Source organism: Nycticebus coucang, chromosome 20, assembly GCF_027406575.1.
Source record: "Nycticebus coucang isolate mNycCou1 chromosome 20, mNycCou1.pri, whole genome shotgun sequence".
In the NCBI taxonomy this organism is placed as follows: Eukaryota; Metazoa; Chordata; class Mammalia; order Primates; family Lorisidae; genus Nycticebus; species Nycticebus coucang.
The window spans coordinates 2673538-2690251 of record NC_069799.1 but is presented as its reverse complement, the minus strand read 5'-3'; the positions used below and the strand labels follow the sequence as shown (position 1 = coordinate 2690251).

At 37.8% G+C, this 16714-nt stretch overlaps 1 protein-coding gene across 1 annotated transcript in view; it reads left to right on the top strand.

Moving 5' to 3' along the window:
• Positions 1–16714, top strand: part of SPATA16 (spermatogenesis associated 16) — a 316780-nt gene that overhangs the window by 188968 nt on the left and 111098 nt on the right. The gene's annotated exons all lie outside the window — the stretch shown is intronic.

Sequence of the window (16714 nt, the reverse complement as noted above, 5' to 3'; positions counted from 1 at the left end):
CTAAAACGCATCATGGGTTTGTGACAGTTCTTAAGGGAGGAAAATAGAAACTTCTAAATTTCATTTCATTTTCTCTCATTGGAGAATGATATGGGTTTTGAGATTTAAAATAATTTGGGCCTTTTTTACTTGAAAAAATTGAGATCTAGCTATTTATTTCTAGAACACTATTCTGCTAGGTTACCAGGAGGTCACTGTATTTTCAGAGATTTTTGCCTTCCAGTTTAAATTTACAAACATATTGGTTCCTTCTTTGTTTTTGTTTGCATCTGAAAATCAAAAATTATTATGAGCAAAACCAAATTTAGAGGGGTTTATGGTTATCTTTTATATTTCCCATAGATTTTTATGGGTTATTGATTTACAAGCTTGCAGAGAAATTGAGGTCACTTTTTTTTAGCAGTTGGAAATGTGGAATAACTATTCCGTGAAATCATGAAATTTTTTAAGCTGTGTTCACCTCGTGTTAAGATAATCTGCAAAGCTCAAGACTGTTAATATCTGTATTTATATGCAGCCACTATTTGGACAGTATTGCACACCAATTAAAAACAAATTCTCTTGTTTTGAATCTATTCGATTGTATTTTCCTCACTAATTTTTGAAGACTGCTCCTCACTGATTTTTGAAGACTGCCTACTCTATCTGTACCTGGGTTGAATCATTTTCTTTTTCATGATAATTTTGCCTCTTCCAAATAATGAACACTTGGCATTTTAAATGTCAACCTTTAACATGTGGCATGATTTAGTTTTTCTCAGGATTATAAAGTAACTTGTAAGCTAACCTATTTTTATCCAAGAGGATAGGTGCTATTATTTTTAGTACAGCCTAAACCAGGAGCAAGTGACCTCTGAGGGACAAAATCCTCCAGAAACCATAGGACAATTTCAAGCCCAAACCCAAAGGCTGGAAGATATCTTAGTAAGCACGGCACGCAGCCCAGACTTCCCTTTCATTTATCCTTCTCCAGGTGGAGGTTGGCCTGAGGTAATAAATATGATGCAAATCAGAGATGGAAGCACAGATAATTTGGAAGTATAGTGGCAGGGCTCTTGATGTTAGCTCTTTGTTTCATTCCATTTCATATCACCTGAAGTTGTGAGTGGTTCCTATTGTCACAGAGCACATAGGAACACACACACACAATTATACATTTTTCTTGACAAATCCATGGCATTTCTCACAGGTGCAATTATCCCTCTCTGAGACATCTTGATGTTAGGATGAGATAGGAAGTCATGTACAGAAGGCCACCTGCCCCACAGAATCATCCTCCTGCAATCTGCTGCCTTTTAAAATATAAAGTCTTCTGGAACTGTGGGAGGGGCCACAGCCTGGAAGAGATTCATTGCAGACAAATGAGAGAAAAATATGAAAAAGAAGAAATGTCTGGTTGCCAGACAAAGCTGAAACTTGAAGAAGAAAGTAAATGATGGGAAGGGAAGGCTAGAACACCAAAGACAAACTTTAGGAAAAATCTGTGTGACACAGTCATCACCTCTGCTGGATCCCACAGACTATCGTCCCTCCTGGCCTGCACACCACCAAGGTCACAGAACCACTGGCCTTCAGGATGAGCAATCCCTCTGTAGAAGACTCTGACAGAACATTCTCCTTTCTGCTAAGGATCTGACTTCTGCCCTCTGGAGCTCTTTGCAAGAATCCTTCACATGTTTGGAATCCTGTTCTAGTGCTGGACAGGGCTGAAAGCCTCATTTACAAATCAGCACAACGCACCAGCTTGGAATACGAGACTCCAAGGAAGATGTAACTGCTTTGAATTCCTGCTCTGTCAGAAGTTAGCTGTGTGAACCATATCTTGTTGTGGAATCTCTATAAAGACCGAGATTTCCTTACCTGTAAAATGGGGCAATAAGGTCTGCTTCTCAGCCTGTTTTAACACACTAACAGAATAGTTCCTCCATAGCACTTACACAGTACACAGTGAACACTCATTCAATTAATGAATGAGTTGGACAGATTTGTCAATAAGTTGAATGAAATCCGCAGATGCAAGTTAAAGAACACATTGCTATCTTGCTATCAAATGACAGAAAGTTAGTCTCGGCAACATAAGTTAAACATCCCCGAATCTTTTCGATTTCTTCCCCAATATATATTCCTGCAAGGGCATCCCTGACCTTTCTTCTCACATGTGCCCAAGAGATAAAATAAACACCAGGTAGAAAAAGCAGCAAAAGTTAAAGAACTAGGTCAGCAGGTCTGTGTCCGAATCCTGCCATTAATTAGCTGTGTGCATTGACAAGGCATTCCTCAATCTGAAACCACCAGCCAAGAAAGGCAGTCAAAAACTAGCATACAGTTAAGAATAGGAATACTTACCTTCACATAACTAAATGAAACACAAAGATGAAATACACAACGACAAAATAGCATCCCAAGCTATGTTGCTATTCACCACTGAACACAGAGGCTAATACACAGCTGTACTTATGAAATAATTGCAGGTAATGTAGCTATTTACTCCTATGAGACCCTTTGGTGATGTATTTAAAATCATCAAGAATAAAAGCTCTGTGGCATCCTAAAGAGTCTGGAGGCTGCTGAAACCCACACTTGTAACTCTGAATTTCCATCAGCTGGTGTTTCTCTAATGTGCAAGCAGAAAGTTATTCAGGATATTTAGAATAAGAGCATACTTTAAATTCTATTTAGAAATTTTATACACTTTGCATTAAATAACCTAGACTAACCTAAGCATATTATTATTTAAGCTCCCCTAGCAAGAGGCCTTTCATTTAATTTTTGGAAATGTTTGTCTCTAACATGAGCATGTTAGTTGATAACACGTCCTGAATCTATTGAGAAGCCAATGGACAAACAGTCCCACTTGTGGCCAGTGTGAATGATAAATATTTTTGTAAGGATTGCTATGAAGAGAATCCTGACTCAGTTACAGTTCAATGTGGTCAATTCGTTGCTTTGTTAGAGTCAAATTCTGGCTGTGGTTGGAGACAGGTATGATAATACTGGAAAAGGGAAAATGAAAGTCTACTTGATCTTAAATTTGCCATCTCAAATCTTTGAAATTCCATGCAGGGTAGGAGGAAGCATTGGCTAAGGGACATGAGCACTCATCTCACTTCCACCTCGAATTTTGTAAGCTCAGATGAATCGTAAGAGCTTATGAAACCTTAGTTGCCTTGGTTATTAATTCTAGCAATTATAAAATAATGTCTTAGATCCTTCTATCTACTTAGTTCTATGTTGAAGGAACACGGAAATGAAATTTTTTTCTGAAATATAAATGAGTAAAAGTAATGCAAGGTAAATTTTAGTCATTAAGTATTGAAGTTAATACACTTAATGGAGGCATCATATATAATTGTTGATGCAGAAATAGTTCTAACCCTGATCCTAACCAGACTGGCTGGTACACAGTAGTATATATGGCAGACGTCCGGAAAGTATCCAGCCACATAATATGGAAAAATAGAGAAATACATGGCTGGATACTTTCTGGACAGCCTTCATATTTACTATACATTTACACACACACGTATATGTTCACATATGTATGTTCTAAAATCCCACAGTCCTCAAATAAACCACAAAATTAAAGTAAATTAAATACTATAGAATTTAAAAACATATATATTAAAACTGGTTTTAAAAGGAAGAGTTGCAAAGTGGTGAATTCACAAAAGCTACATAAAAATCTGTTTATCTTGGTGCAAGTAACCTGTTCATACAATCTTTAGTAATTTTCAGACAATGCAAATAAAACTTAAATATCTTTTCTTAAACTGCATGAAATATTTATAACTTTCATATCACTGAGCTGACAGAGGTGACAGCAAAGCTGCCAAACATACTCTTATGTTAGAAAAATATAGAATTTACAGTGAATGTTGTATCGTAAAAAACTCCCACAAACCCAGAAAAAATATTTCAGCTTCAAAAATGTTGATCATTGAGACAGGGGTGAACAATCAGTTATTACGTATTTTATTTTGACATATCCTTACATTAATGAAATCATCATAAAAATATAAATCCTGGCTATTGTGTAAATGATACAGTGAGTGGGTCTGTAGGGAAGTCTCGAAAGAAGATACGTAGGAATATCTCTTCTTAAAATTGTGTCAATTTCAAAAAAAAAAGTTGAAATCTTCCAAATTAAATCAGTCTATATTTACAGAGATTAAGTTTGAAAAAGATTGCTCACAATATATTATTTTTCCATTTTCTAAAAATTTACTGCCATTTAAAATTGCACCATTATTAATGTAATAGCAAAGAGTTTATTAGCCGCTAAAGACCCATCCCAGTCATTTATAGCTTGCAAGTACAGCATTGCTTCCTTGAATTTAATAATGTTAACTCTGAAAATAAAAATAATACCACCATACTATTCAATCACCAGTAATACCTACCTAGATGAATTTTATGAGGATTAAAGGAAATAGCATATATAAAAGCATTTATCACACTGCTTAATGAAAGGTTTTTTGTTTATCTCTTAAAATGCCATGTTTTCTTTACTCTTTTAATAATACAAAAGTCTTAGTAGATGAAAATGGAGAGAGTCCAATGTTCACTTACTGTTGTTAGCGTATCAGGGTAGGCTAACTATTGCAATAGGCAGCCCCCCAAACTTGAGTAACTTAAAATACACTCATGAGAGTCCAGGGAGGGTGTTTCTGATTGGTCAGCAGCTTGGGGATGGACTGCTCCCACGGTGCAGCCTCAGCACTGCCTCCTCTGCATCCTGGGAGTCCCCTTCTTCAGGCAGCTGACAGGAAAAGAAAATAGAGAATCACAGCATGCAGAGTTTTATGGACCAGTCTTGGAAAAACTTAATATCACCTTGGCCTCATTCCTTTGGCCCTCTCTCGGCCTCAATTTACTACAAGGGACTCTGGAAAATGTCCACCATGTACCCAGGAGGTAAGCTTTCAAAAAAAAGTGAAATATAATATTTGACACTCTTATTCTAAATTATATAAAGTGAAAAAACTGTACATCCTTAGAAAAGTCACTTAACCTCTCTCAATCTCCATGAAGCAAGCTTGAAAATTCCTAAGGTTCCATCTAGATCCAATCTTCTAAGAAAATCAATTTACTGCAATTATGGTCAACCCTACTATTGAGAGCAATAAAGGAATAATTTGATAATAATCTATAATAATTTGATCACATTTTCTAATTAGAAGTGATAGGATTTCCACTTGCTGAACTACCATCACCAGACATGTAGGTAAAAAAAGTTACAATTTGTCCAAGTCCTCCAGCAAAAAAAATAGAAAGAAAAATTACATGATCCTATCATCCTGAAAATGTTTGAGGTTTATCATTTCTGCCAGCTTTATTCTGGCCACCTTGAGTGCTCTTAAAAATTTACTGGGAGATTGCACTAATGTACACAGCTATGATTTAACAATAAAAAATAAATAATAAATGAATAAATAAAAAGAAAGAAAAAAAATTACTGGGAAAAATCAACCCTCTTGAGTTTAGATAAGGGATATGAATTTTCTTTCTTTTTCGCTACCATCTGTCTCCCTCTGCTTTTACTGCTTTCCTTTTACTCTTGATGGAGTATCTCTCCTCCTTTCTCTCCCACAGTCTCTCTTCTTGTACAATTATCCTGGGCGAGTGGATGTCTAAGGTAGCAAGTGGTTCTTTTTACATAGCTGAAGTACAAAGAGAAATTATTATAAGTTACTGTTTGTAGAGAAAATGAGCTGCCCACATACACTCTTGGGTTATGTAACTATAATATAAGCTTTAAACCTTGATAAATGTGAAAGTAACAACCTTGATAAATGTGAGAGTAACGATACAGAGTTATTAGAATTCCCAGATGTATACACTTAATTTTAAAGCTTATTTTTTGAGTAGCAGCAGAGAAAGCATAATTAACAAGAAGGTACATGTAACAACAGGACATATGGACTGATTGTTTTTCCCATTTTCTGCACACTTGCAACATTTACTGACATCAGAAAAATTCACACATTGGAAAAGAATGATTCAATTGCAGGATCCTTATGTCAAATTATAAAGTATCATTTAAAATGTACCTCCATTTTTAGTACAGCTTACTTTTTACAACCGGTAATTCCTCATTTGATCTCTTCCTTTATTTTCACAATCAAGGAAAATATTTGACTGCTCATAAAAAGTAAATTAAAATCTATATTTCATATTTTATTGTGTATGATTATTTCAAAATATTATAGTTTTTTAAAAATCCTTAAATGTAAGTTTGTAATTTTCATGTATGAAATTCTTTATGAAGAACAAGTCCAACTGTAAATTACCGAATTACCATCACAAAATTAAAATCTGTTATGTTTGGTGTCTAAAGCCAAACAGTCAAAAAGATACAGAGGCTAAATTGTTTTCTATATTGCTTCACTATGAGTTATTCAATAATGTACAGAAATGATAAATATATTTATATTTAGCAATATATAGATAATTACTTTATTCCTTTACAACAGCACTATGAGACAGGTTCTAAGCCTCAAGACCGTCTATCTTTAGAAAAACAAAAAGTGTTAGTACATTAAACACAGCAAGGGTGTTTCAAGATCTAGTGCAAGGGTAATCTGTATTCTCATTTCTACTCTATGTTGTAATATTTCTTCCTGGGACTATAATAATTTCCCTTTCAGAGTATCTCTCCATGGAGAATTGAAGTTGTATTTGTAAATTGCATACTCACTGTATTCACTCATTCACGTCCTTATCTATCTTCAGGATGGAGAACCCATCTCTATTGGTTCTCAGCAGGGAGACAGGGAGGCCACTCTCCAACACGTGCCCTCCCGTGTGAAGGCTCAAACGCAATGCCTTCAGCATCAAGCCAAGAGCACAGATCCCTCAACCAGCAGATCAAGCTGCCACATGAAAACCACACTTCTGTCGCTTATAAAAAAAAAAGCTGGTGTAGGCTCCTGGGCACGAGTCTTACCATCTCCACTGTGAGCCAGCATCACTCACTCTGCCAGCAGTTGGAAAAGAAATGGGGCAGTGAAAGCATTTTCTTCTATCCTGGCCTGACTAGGAGACTGCTAATGTCTTTCTGGAAGCAAAATGGAGGGATAGATACCTTTACTAAATTTTTGTTCTAGAACTGAAAGCAAAATACCCTCCAGCAAGATATTCAGAGAGACCATCAGAAAAGCTGTTTATGTATTAGGAACTGTTAGGGGCTGAATTCTTGTGTTGATCATAATCCCCAGTGCCTCAGAATAAGATGATATTTGGAGGCAGGGTATTTAAAACGGTAATTAAGTTAAAATAAAGTCTTGGAGGGGGGAGGAGCGCTAATTCAGTATTGCTGGAGAAAGGGAAGATTTGGACCCACGCATGCGTACAGGGATTACCATGTGAAGACACGGGGAGAGGATGACCATCTACAGGCCGAGGAGAGAGGCCTTCAGGAAAAAATACCCTTGCTGACATCTCCCCCTTGGACTTGTAGTCTCCAGAATTGTGAGAAACACTTGTGTTGTTTAAGCCGCCCAGGCTGCGCTGCTTTGATGTGGCTACCCGGGTGAGCTAACGCAGGAGCCAGCGGCTGCTGGGAGCTGAAGTGTGGAGCAGCTTGGTAGCTCAGCAGAGCGCGCCACAGCCTCAGGTGCGACTCCGCAGGTGTAAAGGGTGTGTAAGCGCCAAGCTGAAGAAACTATTTCTCCATAATATGAAGGAATTTTATTTTTGCTGGAGCGCCTGGTGCCTAGACACCTTGTCTGAGTTCTGGACTTGCTGGAAATCCTGGTTAGGTTTCCAAAGCCAGCACCCAGGCCTCGTCTGGACTCACCATCCATCACCAGCTCAGTCTGAGGGCCAGCTCCGGTTTTGGCCTCACAACTGTATTCTTGATTCCCCTTTCATTTCCTTGAATTTGGAAATGACACTGTTGTAGGCAGTGTAAGTTCTGTCATTCAGTCATTCCAAAGTTTGTTGAATTTCATTCAGAAGTTTGCCCACTATTAGTTTCTGCATAATTTTTTAAAGTTGGTCTCAGAGAAAGGAGGATGCTTTGCATCCAAAAAATCCTCACAAAGCGACTTTTTTTTTTTTTTTACAGACAATGCAGGTGATTGTAGAGACCATTTGAAGTCACTAAGGAATAGAGTAGGCAATAAACAATTTCCATTAGAATTCTCAGTTTAAAATCAACTTGTATTGCTTTTAATATCAATAAAAAGTTGTTTAAAAATATAATTCTGGCAATAATATAAATTGTTGTTTGTTAAGGATTTTTTTCTCAGTTGGAAAGTTCATATCTGTTATTTCTCCTTATTGATTATTGTCAACTGTTATCAGACAAAAAATTATCCTCAGATATAAATATGAATTGTTTAATAATATGCTCTGATGTGGCATATAAAAATATGCCATTTTTATAAAAGGAGATAACCACAGATACTTCCACTTTTTATTCAACATTCAAGCCTTGTTATAGTAGAAAGAAAAGTTGTAGGAAAGGAATAAATTATTTTTAAAACTTCACATAACTTTCTTTCTGGTCTGTTATAAATAGTAAGGATCTATTAAAATAGGAAGCTCAGGGTGCTGGCAAGGTTTTATCAAGAATGGTACATGAACAAAAATAATTTAAAGATATTCTTAAATAGCCAAATCTATCTTAAGTGGCTCTTGTGATCCGGAGGGAAGGGAAGCTTTTCTGGGAGTAATTTGAGAAGTTTCTCTTATTCCAAAATCTTTCCTAGGCAATATAAGAAGAAAAAAAAAATGTCATCTATCTAGTTTGCCATATTATGTATAGAAAATATTTAGATTTGTTTCATTTAGTTTTTTAAGAAAATCTCTCCTTTTACAAATTGTTCAGCAACGTCTGTGCAAGAGTAAGTTAACTATAATGTTAGAATTAAGAATTGGACTTCTAAGCAAGGAGGGGCCAGATAGCTGACTAGAGACATTGGTTTTTTTCTTAGATCATCTCAGAAAAAAGGAAAAGTATTAGATGAAAAAAAAAAAAAATAGCTCAGGCATAATTCTGAGGAACAAGTGCCAGAGCCCACCAGACATTCCATGGGAGGAAACTATAGAGCAGAACAGGAAAGCGGAAGCTCTCAGCAGAGATCCAGCCCTGAAGAACTGGGGCCCCATAGAAGGGGGGTGTTCTGTTTCTCCTCTTTACACCTCCAACAGACTGTAGGCTCCTGGGCTGCTGGAGAGCTTCTCTAGCCTCACAAACCCAAAAGCTGCTGTCACCAGTGAACTGGGGACTCCTTGAGGACAGAGCAGCAGTCTGCCTGTCCACTTGGGATCACTCCCTGACCCACCCTGCACCACAGATACGAGTCACGGTAGTGGGCACCACACAACTTCTCTGCCCACAGTGTGCCTGTGTCCTCCCCAGGGACCTGCAGCGCTTTGGTTTTCTTGTCACTGCTCCCCACACAAACATTTCCCAAATCCTGCCCAGACTTCAGTGGCCACAGGGGCTGGAGAGTCCTGGGGAACTGAGCTCTCTGTTTACAGGCTCTCCCGAGTGCTAGTTGCGAAGCTGCACCAGCAAAGCCCAGCACACCTTGAAGAGGAGGGACATCAAGCTTGTTTGAGCATTCCATTTGGTAGACCAAGACACAGGCCTATAGGGTGAATCCCATACTCCTGGACTTTGCTGCTCAGGGCACAGAAGGGAGATTTGTAAGCTCATCTTGGAAGGATGAGGGAGCCGTGGCAGAACTAAAGGCACTTCAGATCCCAGCTGAAGGGCACTTGCGAAGAGCCCTTCCCCAGAAGAAAGTCCCACTTTCAGTCCAGCAGCCTCCTGGGTAGGGAAGTCTGGACACCTGGTATACTCTGCTAGGTTAGGCTGCTGCTCGCAGCCAGGTGCTGGAAGGAGGCACTCAGGGCAAGGGAGTGGGAGAGGAGAAGCCTACTCCCACCTGTCAGACTGTGAGTCCAGATGGCCCCATCCTCACCAGAAGATTTGCTGGCTTTCTATGGCCACTTCAGCCACTTCCTGTGGCTTTCCCCAGCAGCCTGTGAGCTGACCCTGGACCTCTGCTGAGGCAGCTTCTGTGCCTGCCTTTGCAGAGCCTGTATGAAGGCAGACTCACCCAAACCAGGTCCCCCCAACTCCCTCCTCCTGCCTCAGTCGTTGTGAAGAATGAGCAGTCCCCTGCAGATGCCAGGATCCCACCTACTACCTAGGACATCCAAGTGCTTCTGATCAAACAGAGACAGTCACAGGCCCCAACACTACTGCAGCTGGCGCCTTCCTCTAGGCACCACCTACTGCAGGGAGGACATCTTGCACAGCCCTTTACTTCTGTAGCCCTTCCTACAGCTTCTACTGACTCAATCACACAGGGTATGGCTGACTCTACCAACAAATGCCACCTGCTGACTTAGAGATTAAACCAGGTGTCTCAGTATAATTCACCTGTTAAGAAGACCATAGGGCTGGGGAAAGAGAAAGGAGTTCAAGGACCTCCACCTCCCCTTGTCAACAAGAGACAGGAATTGTGCCCACAAACATGGTATAGCACCACTACAGCCTTTGCATAACTAGAAATAGAGAAAATTGCCACACTAAGGCTATTTATAACCAAGGTGTCTGTTCAGAATCTACATCCTCATCAAAGTGCTCCCGGCAAGGCCAAAAGTCTTTTTTTTTTTTTTTTTTTTTGTAGAGACAGAGTTTCACTTTATTGCCCTCGGTAGAGTGCCGTGGCATCACACAGCTCACAGCAACCTCCAACTCCTGGGCTTAGGCGATTCTCCTGTAGCCCGGGGACTACAGGCGCCCGCCACAATGCCCGGCTATTTTTTTGTTGCAGTTTGGCCGGGGCTGGGTTTGAACCCGCCACCCTCGGTATATGGGGCCGGCACCCTGCTCACTGAGCCACAGGCACCGCCCAAGACCAAAAGTCTTTAGCCAACATATGCTACAAATAGATCTTTAAGAGTGAGGATGAGTAAAAGCCCCATCTAAACAAGAGAAATTTCAAAACCAAGAAGCAACAGCTCCTCCAGATGAGGAGGAATTGGTGCAAAAACTCCAGAAGTATGAAAAATCAGAATGAAAAGACATCCCCAAAGGAACACACCAGCTTTCTAACAATGGATCCCAACCAGAATTAAATACTGAAGTCACATATAAAGAACTCCATATGTGGATTGTAAAGAACCTTGGTGAGATCTAAGAGGAAATGGAAAACTAACTCAAACAAGAAAAATAATTGAAGAAATGAATGAAAATTTTACTAAAAGAGACATATATATTTATCTATATACACACACTCACACACACATACACACACATATATGTGTATCCAGCCTGGGCCTGCCAAACAACAATGACAACTATAACCCAAAAATAATAATAATAATAATAGCCACGTGTTGTAGCAGGTGCCTGTGATCCCAGCTACTTGGGAGGTGGAGGCAAGAGGATCACTTAAGCCCAAGAGTTTGAGGTTGCTGTGTGATGCCACAGCACTCTACCCATAGCAACAGCTTGAGACTATCTCAAAAAAAGAAAAAAAGAAATATGTTTATATGTAAAAGGGCCAAATATAAGAATCATAGGCATCCCTGAGAATGAACAAATGAAAGGAAATAACCTGGAAAAACCTCTTTCAGGGAATAATTGAGCAAAACTCCATGGTCTTGTTAGAGATTTACACATCCACATATAAGAAGCTCAATGACTATGTGAGATATTCACTGCAAAAATGGCATCACCAGACAATGTGGTCATCAGACCAGACAAAGTCAACAAAAAGGAGGAGCTCCTATAAGCTGAAAGGAAAAAAACATCAATTAACTTACCAAGGAAAACTCATCAGACTAACAGCAGACTCCTCAATCCAGAGAGGAATGACTAGTCTCCATAAACAGAATAACTTCCTGCCAAGCATTTTGAACCCTGAGAAGCTAAGTTTCATGAATGATGGGGAAATAAAGTCTTTCCCAGACAAGTAAACACTAAAGATATTTTTTCTTTATGAGACCTCAGCTACAGAAAATGCTTAAAAGTGCATTATACATGCAACAGCACAATAGATATTCATCTGTGTAGTTTATAGCTCACAGCTCTTTAAAAAACAACAGCACAAGATGGAAAACAAAGTGGTAAGGTATCATCCAACATGTTGAATAGAACTGCATCGCACATACCAATACTGACTCAACATGGGCAGTCTGACCACCTCACTTAAAAGACATAGACTAGCTGCGTGGATGAAAAAACACAACCCATATCTAGATAACCCTGCTATCTATGAGGAAAATATCTAAACCATAGAGATCACACAGACTCAGGAAATGAGATGGAAAAAATAGTCCATACAAATGGAAACCAAAAGCAAGCAAGTGCAGCCATTCTCATATCAGATAAAATAGACTTTAACAATCATTTAAAATGGCAAAGATGATCATGATATAGTGGTAAAGGGAGCAATTAAACAAGAAGATGTAACAATCCTAAATACATATGCACCTAACATAGAGGCTTCCAGACTTATAAAGCAAATTCATCTAGATCTAAGCAAAGAAATAAACAATGTGATCTTAATTGCTAAACACTTTAGCACTCCACTGACAGAACTGGACAGATCATCAAAGCACAAAATTAATAAAGAAACACCAGACTTGAACAAGACTCTAAAACAAATGGATATAACAGACATTTATAGAACACTCTACTGAAAACTACCATCAACACCTGGGACATTTTTCAAGATTAATTATATCTTAGGCCATGACAGAAGTCTCATCAAGTTAAAATATAAAAATCATACCATGTATTTTTTCAAACCACCATGGAACAAAACTAGAAATCAATTCCAGGAGAAACACTCAAATATATACTAAAGTCATGGAAATTCAACAACCTATTGCTGAATGATCCTTGATAATGATGAAATTAATATGGAAATCAAACCCTTCAAACAGAATGACAAAGGGAACACATGCTTTAAAAAATCTGTGGGGTGCAGAAAAAGCAGCCCTAACAGGACAGTTTATAGTTTTAAATGCCTACATGAAAAAGACAGGAAGATCACAAATTAGCAACCTAATATCACATCTCAAAGAACTAGAAAAAAGAACAAACAAACCAATCCAAACAAAACCAAGCTGAGAGCAGAACTAAACAAAATGGAAACAAAAAATACAAAGGATCGATGAAACAAAAAGTTAATTCTTTGAAAATATGGGCAAGATTGATAAACCATTAGCCAGATTAGCCATAAATACAAGAGAAAAGGTTCAAATAAATTCATTCAGAATTTTAAAAATGAAACATTATAACTGATATTGCAGAAATACGAAATATCATCCACAAATATTAGGAAAACCTCTACATAAACAAACTAAAAACGTCGAGGCAATGGATACATTCTTGGAGATACAGACCTCCCAAGCCTGAATCAGGAAGAAATAGAATTCCTGAACTGACCAATAAAGAGCAGGGAGATGGAAGCAGTAATGAAATAATCCCTCCCACCACCCAAACAGTCCCACACGTGATGGAGTCACAGCCAAATTCTAACAGGCCTACAAAACACTGGTACCTCTCTTACAGAAACTATTCCATAACACCAAGAAGGAGGAATCCCCCTACCTCAATCTGTGGAGCCAGTATCACTCTGATACCAAAGCCAGGAAAGGACACAACAAAAAAAAGAAAACCACAGACCAATATCCCTTATGAATATGGACACAAAAATCCTCAACAAAACTGAATTCAATAGCACCTCAAAAGGATAATCCATTGTGATCAAGTAAATTTGATCCCAGGATTGCAAGGAGAGTTTAACATATACAGTTTGATAAATGTGATTTACCACATAAACAGAAACAAAAACAAGGACCACATGATCATCTCAGTAGATGAAGAAAAAGCTTTCAACAAAATCCAGCACCCTTTTATGATTAAATAAAAAACTCTCAACAAACTAGGCATAGATTATTGCAAAACATAGTTTTTTAATGGCTGAATAGTACCCTGTGGTGTATGTGTGTGTGATATATATATATCACATTTTATTAATCCACTCATGAACTGATGGACATTTGTGTTGATTCCACATCTTTGCAACTGGGAATTGGGATACATAAAAATTTGACGGTAGGTGTCTTTTTGATGAATTAGAGACCATTATCATGAATGAAGTATCTCGAGAATGGAAAAGCAAACACCATATGTACTCACTATTAAATTGGAACTGACCAAAGAGCACACATCTGCACAAAGGGAAGTAAAATGCAATGGAATTTACTTGGGGGGGGGGGCAGTAGGGCAATAAACCAACTTCATGGATAATCTGAAAACAATCTGGGTGATAGGCATACCTGTAGTTGATTCTTACACATTACAGAAATGATCCGTGTAACCTAAAATATTTGTACTCTCTCAACATTTGGAAATAAAAAAACAAGACACAAAGGGGACATAACTAAAAATTAATTATATAAACCATACACGGACAAGCCCACAGCAAACATTATACTGAATGGGGAAAAGTTGAAATTATTGCTCTTAAGAACTGGTACAAGACAAGGGTGCCCACTATTAACACTTCTATTCAGCACAGTATTGAAAGTTTTAGAGAGAGCAATCAGGCAAGAGAAAGAAACAAAGGGTAACCAGATTGGAAAAGAAAACCTCGAACTATCCCTGTTTGCTGACAATATGATCTTATATATAGAAAATCCTAAAAAAAAAAAAAAAAAAAAAAAAAGAAAGAAAATCCTAAAGACTCCACCAAAAGATTTCTGGAATTGATAAATAAATTCAGCAAAGCCTCAGGTTACAAATTCAGTGTATACAAATCAGTAGTATTTCTATACATTAATGAATTCAAACAGAGAGTCAAACAAAGACTCACTATCATTCACAACAGCTACAAAGAAAATAAAATACCTAAGAGTTCACTTCATCAAGGGGTGAAAGACCTCTACAAGGAGAACTCCATATTGCTAAGGAAAGAAATCACAGATGAGACAAACAAATGGAAAAACATGCCAGGTTTATGGATTGGAAGAATCAATATCATTAATATTTCATACCACCCAAAGTGATTTACAAATTCAATGCAATCTTCATCAAAATACCAGCTTTATATTTCACAGATCTACAAAAATAATCCTAAACTTCATTTGGAACCAAAAATGAGCCCAAATAGCCAAGGCAATTTTAAGCAAAAAGAACAAATCTGGAGACCTCACATTACCTGATGTCAAATTATACCACAAGCAATAACATGGTACTTATATATAAAAGTAGAGCCAGTGGAACAGACTAAGATGTAGACCAAAGAAACAGAACAGAGGACCCGGAAATAAAACCATCAGCCTACCACCAACTGGTCTTTGAGAAAGCAGACAACAACATACAATGGGGAAAGGAAACTCTATTCAACAAGTGGTGCTGGGAAAATGAATAGGCACACGCAGCCTATTTCTAGTCATGTATAGAAATTAATCCAAGATTGTTTAAGGACTTAAATGTAAGGCATGAGACCATAGAAATTCTAGAAGAAAACATAGGAAAAACTTCTCCAGATATGGGCCTAGGCAAAGAATTTATGACTAAGTCCCCAAAGACAAATATATCAGCAACAAAAATAAATAAATGGGACTTAATTAAATTAAAACATTTCTGCACAGAAAGGAAATAGACAACACAGTCAATAGACAATATACAGACAGGAGAAAATATTTGCAAACTATACACCTGACAAAGGGCTAGTATCTAGTATCTACGAAGAACTCAAATCAATCAGCAAGAGGAAAGCAAAGAATTCCATCAAAAAGTAAGCTAAAGAAAAGATGAAAAATGGCCAAAAAATGTATGAAAATTGCTCAGCATCACTAATTATCAGGGGAAAGTAAATTAAAACTACAATGAGATACCACATTATCCCTGTCAGAATGGCCGTTATTAAAAAGTCAAAAAACAATAGATGCAGCATGAACACAGAGAGAACAAATGAACACAAAGTAACTCTTACACCCTGTTAATGGGACTGTATGTTAGTACAGTAGAGTTTTCCTCTATGGAAAACAGTACAGAGATACCTCAGGGAAATAAGTGTAGACCTACCATTGGATCTAACAATCCCACTGCTTGGAATCTACCCAAAAGAAGCCAAGTCATTTTATCAAAAAGACACATAATTGAAGAGACATGGAATAAACCTATCTGCCCACTACTTCATGTAGATAAAGAAAATGTGGTACATGTATACCATGGAGTACTACTCAGCCATAAAAAGGAATGAAGTAATATCATTGCAGCAACATGGAAAAAACTGGAGACCATTATCCTAAGAAGTATCTCAGGAATAAAAAGCAAACACCATATCTTCCTACTAATAAGTGGGAGCTAGAGATGGGCACACACAGGAGTAAAGTGATTGAAGGGCATCAGAAACTAAGAGAGGAGGTGGGTGTGAGTAAAAACTTGCCTATTGGGGGCAAAGCACTATTCTGGTAATGGGAACACCACAAAGTCTGACTTAAGCATTGTACAAGGTGTGCATGTAACAAGAACACTTATATACCCTTAATTAATATTTTGAAGTTTAAAAAGTAAAAAAAGTTAAAAATTAAGAATTTGACTTTTAAAATCTAGTTTAAAAATGACACCTCAGAAAATAGAATTTTTACTACAAGTTTAGTTTAGAAGTGCCTGTTTGCAAACTTTCTTCATTTAATTGGTTTTCTTAACATGAAATAGTATTTCCAG